We start from the raw sequence: 7,651 nt of genomic DNA, 5'->3' as shown, positions 1-7,651 counted from the left end.
AGGGATGGGGAGTTTGCTGCCGGATAGCTTCATTCAGACTACTTTCTCACTACATATCTTGGTATTCGTCTATCTTTTTTTTTTTCTTAAAGTAAAAGCTGAAAATGACCACCTATATATATATATATATAAGGAAGAAAAAACTTTGTTTTGTGGAGTTTTAAAACTGTGTAGCAAAGGCGAATTCTCAGCCTGCCAGTTTGAATTCTTTTGTTTGAGCATTTTATTTTGGCTCCTGTGCATTGTTTTTTTTTTGGTTTTTTTTTTTTTTTTTTTTTAATAAATGTGCGCATCAGCACTTTAAAACTGCAGTTTCTCTGCCTCTGAGCCTTTTTCCTGCCAATAACATCTTGGGCCACAGCGCTCTCCTTTCAAACTGACAAAATCACAAAATAGAAGCTCTCAAATTAACATTCGGAGTAGTTAATAGTGTGACCCAGAGAAAAACTTTTTATCTGGCCTTTATCTGGTCTCTTATTAGAATCAGGAAAGTGTGCAGGTCATAGTCCCAAACTCTATCCTGGGGTCTCTTCCTTAGTGACCTCCATAGGAATTTAGCACTGTGGAATACACAAGTGTAGTAAAAGAATGATAAAAAAAAGAATATCTTAAATGAACGGAAGAACACACTGATTGTATAAACATGGAAACGCATGGTAAACATCAGACAGTGAAAGTCAAACTTTCAGTTTTCCGTACTACACCCCCATGTACCTCATTGTAACCCTATGCAAGAAGAAAACTGGCCCCTGCATGACCACACTGAAAAAGATTAAGCAACACTGCATCAAAATCTGACGGCAAACTATTTCAAAAGCTTCTTCTTGGTTAAGGGCTTGAGGGTATATGTTCCCACCCATCACGCTTGTGTAAGGCGCATGGCAGAAGCTTGTATGAGCATGTCGAGGCAAGCACAGACGGTATCTTTTATTTTATACCATTGCCACAATATATTTGAGTATATAAAACCTAAAACATAAATAAACTGATATTTGGTGTTGCTTATTACTTCTTAAGGATTGTTTGGGTGACAACTAAGGGTAAACTAAAGATCACTCATTAGATATTACTCAGAAAACTCAAATATCCATTGTTTCGTACATGCTAAACTTTCAGATTACCCGGATTTGAATCCTGATGAACAGGTTAATGACGACTCAGATTGCAGTGAAGATACTTTAAATGGATTATGGTGTGCAGCCTGCAGTGTACAGTATGAATCAAACACAGATGTGGTACTCCAGACATAAACTAGCCTGTCCAGATGAAAACATACATTATATACAGTCTGTCAATTTCTGAACTGTCTTTTGTGAGTCACTTCAATATTGATTGACACTTGCAGGATCGATTTATTGTTCTTGAGAATCAGATTTTTGTATTGAATAAAACAGTTATTATACTTAAAGTTGTATCCTATACCTGGTGCATTGATTTTCCCAGTCAAATAATTTCAATATTCTGACTTCATTAAGACGTGTATTAGATATGTATGAACACCTTGGAATCAAAAGGAGATTATCTAGACTAGCTGAAGACTAGAGTCTCAAGTCCTCTGTTATTGCCCCTTTGTAACCCAATGAATGTAATTTCGCAGCTCCATGGCGATGATCTTGGGTGTCCCTGGCAAACAATTTAGACACAACCTGATTTCTTCCTTGTTTGGACCCTTGGTTAATGGAAAAAACTTCGGTCTGGCATTAGTTAATCATGGCACGGCTTGTTCTCTCGTGTAGAGTCTGGCACTTACAATTCAGTCCCGCTGTTTGGTTTGGTGTATTTATTTACGCAAAGTGAAGGTGTGGACAAACTTCTCTGGCTCTTTGTTTTGGGGCCTGGCGTCACTTGAGCAAACGCTGCTGCTGCTGTTGCAAAAAAAAAAAAAAAAAACAGTTACAAAAGTTAACTATTAAAAGTTGGTTATACCAGGAAGTATAACCATAAATACCTTCGTATGTCTGTTTATTAATTGCTTCGTAATCATAACCATTAAAATGAAAGGATAACCCTGACTGGAGCTTTCTGTTTAACAGATGGATTAAACCCACAGCAAATAGAAATGACAGAAAAAAATACTGCTCCCAAACTACTAATTCTTGCAATTTAATTTTTTTGCAGTGCAATACAATTCCTCATCAAACATTTTACAGGCAAGAGGTACAGGCGCTAATTCAAAAATCTGCGTGCTTGAAGAGAAAAAACAAAAACAAAAAACAAAAAAACATTATCATCATTAATGTTTCAACCACCGAAGCGTCGAATGACTTCTGTTCTGGATTTCTACTAGAAATCCCAAGCCTTTTGCCAATCAAATATTTCTGATGAGGTCACTTAGCTGTGACTCATAGTAAGGAGCTGTAGCAGACAACAGGCTGTTGCTGTGCAATAATTATGAAACAGTTCCAGTGAGAAAGACTGGGATGCTTTCTGAATGGAGGCAGCGTGATGTTGTTTTTGCATTTACAAGTCCCTCAATATGGGGTCACCTTGGGACACAAATGGTCAACAGGCTGAGCAGAAATACAATGTCAGCAGATCCCCAATTCTCCTCTCTTACCGTTCCACATTAGCAGGTTCTTCAGATTCCATTTTACATGTGTAATGCAGTCATTCTGGTGTCAACTGGGAATGATTTGGTAACAAGCTGCCATGTGGAACCCAATTTCACATTATAACACCCTGTATATTAATACACCTTAACCAACTGCAGCTTTGTTCCCATAGGGTCTGCTGAGATGTAATGACTCATGTAGCAAAGACAGCACTGGAGAGGGGAAGACTGAGCCATTCACTATGCAGAAACACAGGAAGCACGAACTGAAAAGCAAGGGAAAGATCTGCTATATAATGTCAACACTTATGTTCCCAGGGTAGTCATTTGTTATTTAAAAAAAAGGAAAATAACAAACAGAATGCAATTGTTAACATGTGTGCCAGTAACACACTGGAATATCTATGCACGTATATATACTGTGATTTCCCCACGATTACTATATATATATATATATATATATATATATATATATATATATATATATATATATAATCTATATACCAATATATGAGTAAAACCAATATTGCTATAAATGAATACTGGAAATAATGTACTGTATATAAATTATATTTGAATTGTTAACCTGCCAGCACACAAAATAGCCAGGAACCATCTGAAATGTTCAAATAAATCCTTCGAAGGAAACACTTGATTGCTCTGGTTTAGAAAGGGTGGCATGTATAATATGTGCCTATGCTACATCTGAAATGATACTCTATCGTAATGAGAGGCAGACAGGAATATGCCCCAACACCTGGGAGAGACCTTTAACCTTTCAAAGCTGGTGTTCTGGGTCTTCTTTGCTGCCCTCACCAGACCTTCTAAATGTTGATTTCATGTTGAATTGTTGGTGCTTGTGAAGCTGGACACTCCACAGAGAGGACAAAGCACGAGCAGAGGCATTGCACGCGTTCCCTGTCCAAAACCAACCAGAATGGGCCCGAAGGTATCCTGGCACAGAAAAACCACAGCCTTGGTATCCTAAAACTGTCAGGAAATATAAAGCAGCCAGGTAACCATCGCAAACCTTTGTCTAACCGGATGGAAAGGTTGTGTCAGGCAAGCGACTCTTAATGTAAGTTCCATTCCTGTCCCTGCCTCACTTTCTGCCTCACGACCAGGGCTAGTCATTTTAACTTACTGGATATTTCTCAGCCAGGCTGATATGAAATTATGTAAAATTGTATATAGAGATATCCTCAGATAACAATGTAACACTAGTAGAGCTGTTGTTGTTTAGTTGTTCAGAAAGTTACAAGCAGAAACCAAAGGTTTTATTTCTCTGAACTGGTTTCGCTAGCAAATGGTACAAGGTCTAGTCTCACCTTCACAGCGTTCTATACCCTTGGTGTGTTGTCAGCTCTATGAGAGGATATACAATGATGTATGAGAGGCATGTTTGGTGACCCAAATGAACCCCTTCCTTTCTCAAGAGGCTGTTGCCATCAAGTCCATTTTGAAACGTCTCATTTTAAACCTAACATACGGCAGTCTTGTGGCTAACAAATGAAGCACCTCACTCATCAGCTCTGCTTAATCTCAGCATGAAGAAAACAAAAAAGGAAACACATGTATAAAATGTAAATGATTTCTAATGCAGAATACTGTACTGTAAAGCCAAAGGCAAACTAGAATTAAGTCAAGCACATACTTATATTCTGCAAATAGCATGCAATAGATCTGGATTTTAAAAAGTTATTTCAACAAACAAACATCAATACTAATGGTGTATCTAAATCAAATAGAAAATCACTAAGAAAAAAAAAACACACAGAAATTACAAATAACAAAACTTGGATCATAAACAAACACACAAACAAGACCGCATAAACACCAATGTACAACTCTGCAATTGTTTGCACCCAACTGATCTGCTTAAATTTCCAATCTATTTTACCGTGGCTGTGTAGTCCTTTAAACGTTTGGGTGTCAAACTGACGCACCAGAATGAATGCCTTTGGGGGGGGGGGGGGGGGGGGGGGGGGGGGTCACAGTACAATTAGGGCTCCCAAGCCTCTTACAAAAAATTTCCCGGGTTGAGATGAAATTTAAAACCAGGGCCTGCCAGCCCCCACTTCCCTGTCCTCCAGCTCTACACTAAAGCAAGCCACACTGCCTTCGTCAGGTGACATTTAGAATAAGGCAAATTAACAAACGCATTGTATAGCTCAGTAAATACACCAACACACATTTAGCTGTAAAATATCAAGGGGTATTTGATTGCTGCTTGCTGCAATGCATATTGTCTATATCGCAAAATTATGAATTCTGTGGCTTATATTTAATATTTGTGTATTTTTCAAGTATGTTAGTAAATATGTATAGTTGTTGCCATGTAAATACAAAAATAATATAATACACTAGATAAGGATCATTTTAAAACAAACATAGAAGAGCAGAAACAACCATAAATAAGGCCCTTCACTGACCCATAAAACTAGCTGATACTCTTGCCTGGTCTTCAGCATGAGACCTCAGCACTGTTCTCTCAGCGGATCAGAAAACAGCATCTGCTGAGGAGAATCATTGTCAGGAGAGGATGTTGATTGGGAGAGAAGAAGAACATCAGCAGATGGACCATTTTTTAATTGAATCCAACAAACATATTTCTCCAGTTGTATCATTTTCTCTTTGACTCTTCCGTTCAGCTAAAAATGGAATCCAATTGGGCTTCAAGTCTTGAGAAGCTTTTCAGTTTAAACATACCCAGAGTACTCAAACCCTTCTGATAAGAACTGGAAGGTTGCAGGGGATCTGAAAAGTCCCCTCTTCTTTTAATGAAATCCATACAATGTCAGGCAGATTCACAGCAGAAAGCAACAGAGAGTACAAAGCCATGACCCATATGTCAAACAGAAACACTTAGTCGATTTCATTACTGGAATAGGGAATACGGGATATGTTAAATACTGTAATGCACAATTCAACTTAGAAACAAATAGTGCTTTAATTCTATGACATTATTTACACAGGAATTATGACAGGTCTATACAGTTTCTATACATGCCAGTAAGGCACAGTGCCTTATCTTGTTCCCAGAGAAATACAATTTCTCTGCCTGTGACTTGAGGAATTGACTTTTTATACCATTCATGCTGTTCAGCCTGAAAAAACACACAACAAAAGAGGACACTGGTTTTCCTCACTTGATAAATGGAGCTTGCTCAAAATCCTAAATCTAATTTAATAATAAAAAAAGAACCCAATATTTTAAGTGAACCCATGCAGACATTTAATGCTATTCTAACCTTTCTTATCTAGCGAGTCATTTGCCCCTGAGTGAATTACAGTGAGCCTAATCAAAATGTAATAATCTGTAATTGATCTGAAGAGAATTTGATCAAATGTTGGGTCACTTCAAATGGGATGTAAGCATGTGAATGGTTGCCATCTAGTGGTAAGATCTAACATGGCCCAATATTTTTGCATTTATGTATTGAAAATATAAATTCATGAGTTAATTTAAAACCAATGCCATGATAGAATTAAATATTTCTACAAAGATTATGTGAGTTATGAATGTCCTCCTTCTGTATAATGTATAAAAAATGACTAGACCTTTGCCAATAAATCTAAAAAATAAATATTATAAAAACAATGCACTGTATTAATTGGGTAAACCCTTCAATTTGTGAAACCCAGATACAGAGTTTTACATTTTAGATTTAAGTTTTAAATCTATGTTGACAGAACATTCATAACTTCATACACTCAAATCAATCAAAAACCTGCCTTTGCTATAAAGTGTGTGTCTGTGAAACCGTACAATGAAGGGCACTAATGGAATTACACTGATAGTGCTGTGGTCTTTAAAGGGTTAATCTGCTTGAAAATAATTCAAACTTTTTTTCACATCTGTCTAAAAGAACTCTGATTTGAAATACTGCCAAAGCAAAGCCATTTCATTGCTGTAATCTTAAAAGCCCCAATAAATCAATTTTTTCTTTTTTTTTTTCTATAGGTTTGTGTGATACCATAAAGGCAGCAGTCCATTTTAAATATATTTGACTTTGTACATGGGTTTACAATTCCACCATTGTTTGTGGCACTTAAGCCGACAGTCTTAGAAACCAGGAAAAAAGCTGAATGAAGGTCAGCATTTTATTTATTTTTTTAATTTGGCTTGCAAATGCATAAGTCAAGTGTCTTTTATGATGAGGATTTTCACTTACAGAATCCTCGGCACGCAGGTAATGTGTGAACACATGGGAATCCCATTTAAATACACTGTCAAATGTTCAGAAATTGCAGGACAGGTGCCAAAACCACCTGCAACTGTAACAGGAACTTCCATGCAATGGTTTTATTTCCCTAAATTAGTTGTTCAAAATGGACACAAAGTAGTAAGACTCAAAATAGGAAAAGACACGAGTATATCCTTTCAAAGGCAGCCTGATTGTGGAGAGCCTGACCACCAAGTGACTCAAATACCAAAATTGCACAAAGAAATTACTACTACTGGCACAAACTATGTGGCTGATGTAATCAAGGAACTTAAGGACACTATACCACCGTTCATTCAGAACAAATAAAACTAGTCTCCCCTCATAGATACCATAATTCAGCTGCAGTCTCTGTTCTTCATCCAAGATGTTTCATAGCCATGAGTTGCTTACCTCATCAACTGGCAAGGTAAGCATGGTAATTGTCTATAAGGCATGATGTGATGCTCTCCGACGCTTCTTTCCAGATGACAGTGGCACGATCCAACACAGCCATTGTAAAGCAGCCACGAAGCAGTTTATTGAATCAAGGCTGATGTGTAGAACCTCCAATGGCCAAGCCAATTAGAGCCTGGCATCATAAACTCTTATGTAACTAGAATAAAACAGATGTTGTGTTGTTTGATATTTATCAATCTATAAACTAACAGGGGGGGGGGGGGGGGGGCATGAACTTTAATTAGAAACTGGAGAATGCCAATTTGAACAGATATTCTAGTGTCACCTGGGCCTAGGAACATTTAGATCAGAGGAAGGAAGGGTTCAATATAATCAAGTCGTTGATATGCAGACAGTCCTGGTGAACGCTTTGGAAATGAGATGCAAGCTCTTGAAATCGGAGCTGTCTTTTGATGATCATAACCAGTGAACAAAA

At 37.5% G+C, this 7,651-nt stretch overlaps 1 protein-coding gene across 1 annotated transcript in view; it reads right to left on the bottom strand.

The window, feature by feature from the left end:
- Positions 1-1,537: 1,537 nt before the first annotated feature.
- The window catches only part of LOC121329866 (alpha-parvin), a 41,617-nt gene continuing 35,503 nt past the window's right edge, over positions 1,538-7,651 (bottom strand). Inside the window, exon 14 of the mRNA XM_041275822.1 lies at positions 1,538-1,865. The gene's annotated coding sequence lies outside the window, so the exon portion shown is untranslated. The remainder of the gene's footprint in view (positions 1,866-7,651) is intronic.

The sequence above is a fragment of the Polyodon spathula genome, chromosome 17 (genome assembly GCF_017654505.1).
Source record: "Polyodon spathula isolate WHYD16114869_AA chromosome 17, ASM1765450v1, whole genome shotgun sequence".
Classification (NCBI taxonomy): domain Eukaryota; kingdom Metazoa; phylum Chordata; class Actinopteri; order Acipenseriformes; family Polyodontidae; genus Polyodon; species Polyodon spathula.
This window is presented reverse-complemented; position numbering and strand designations above follow the sequence as displayed.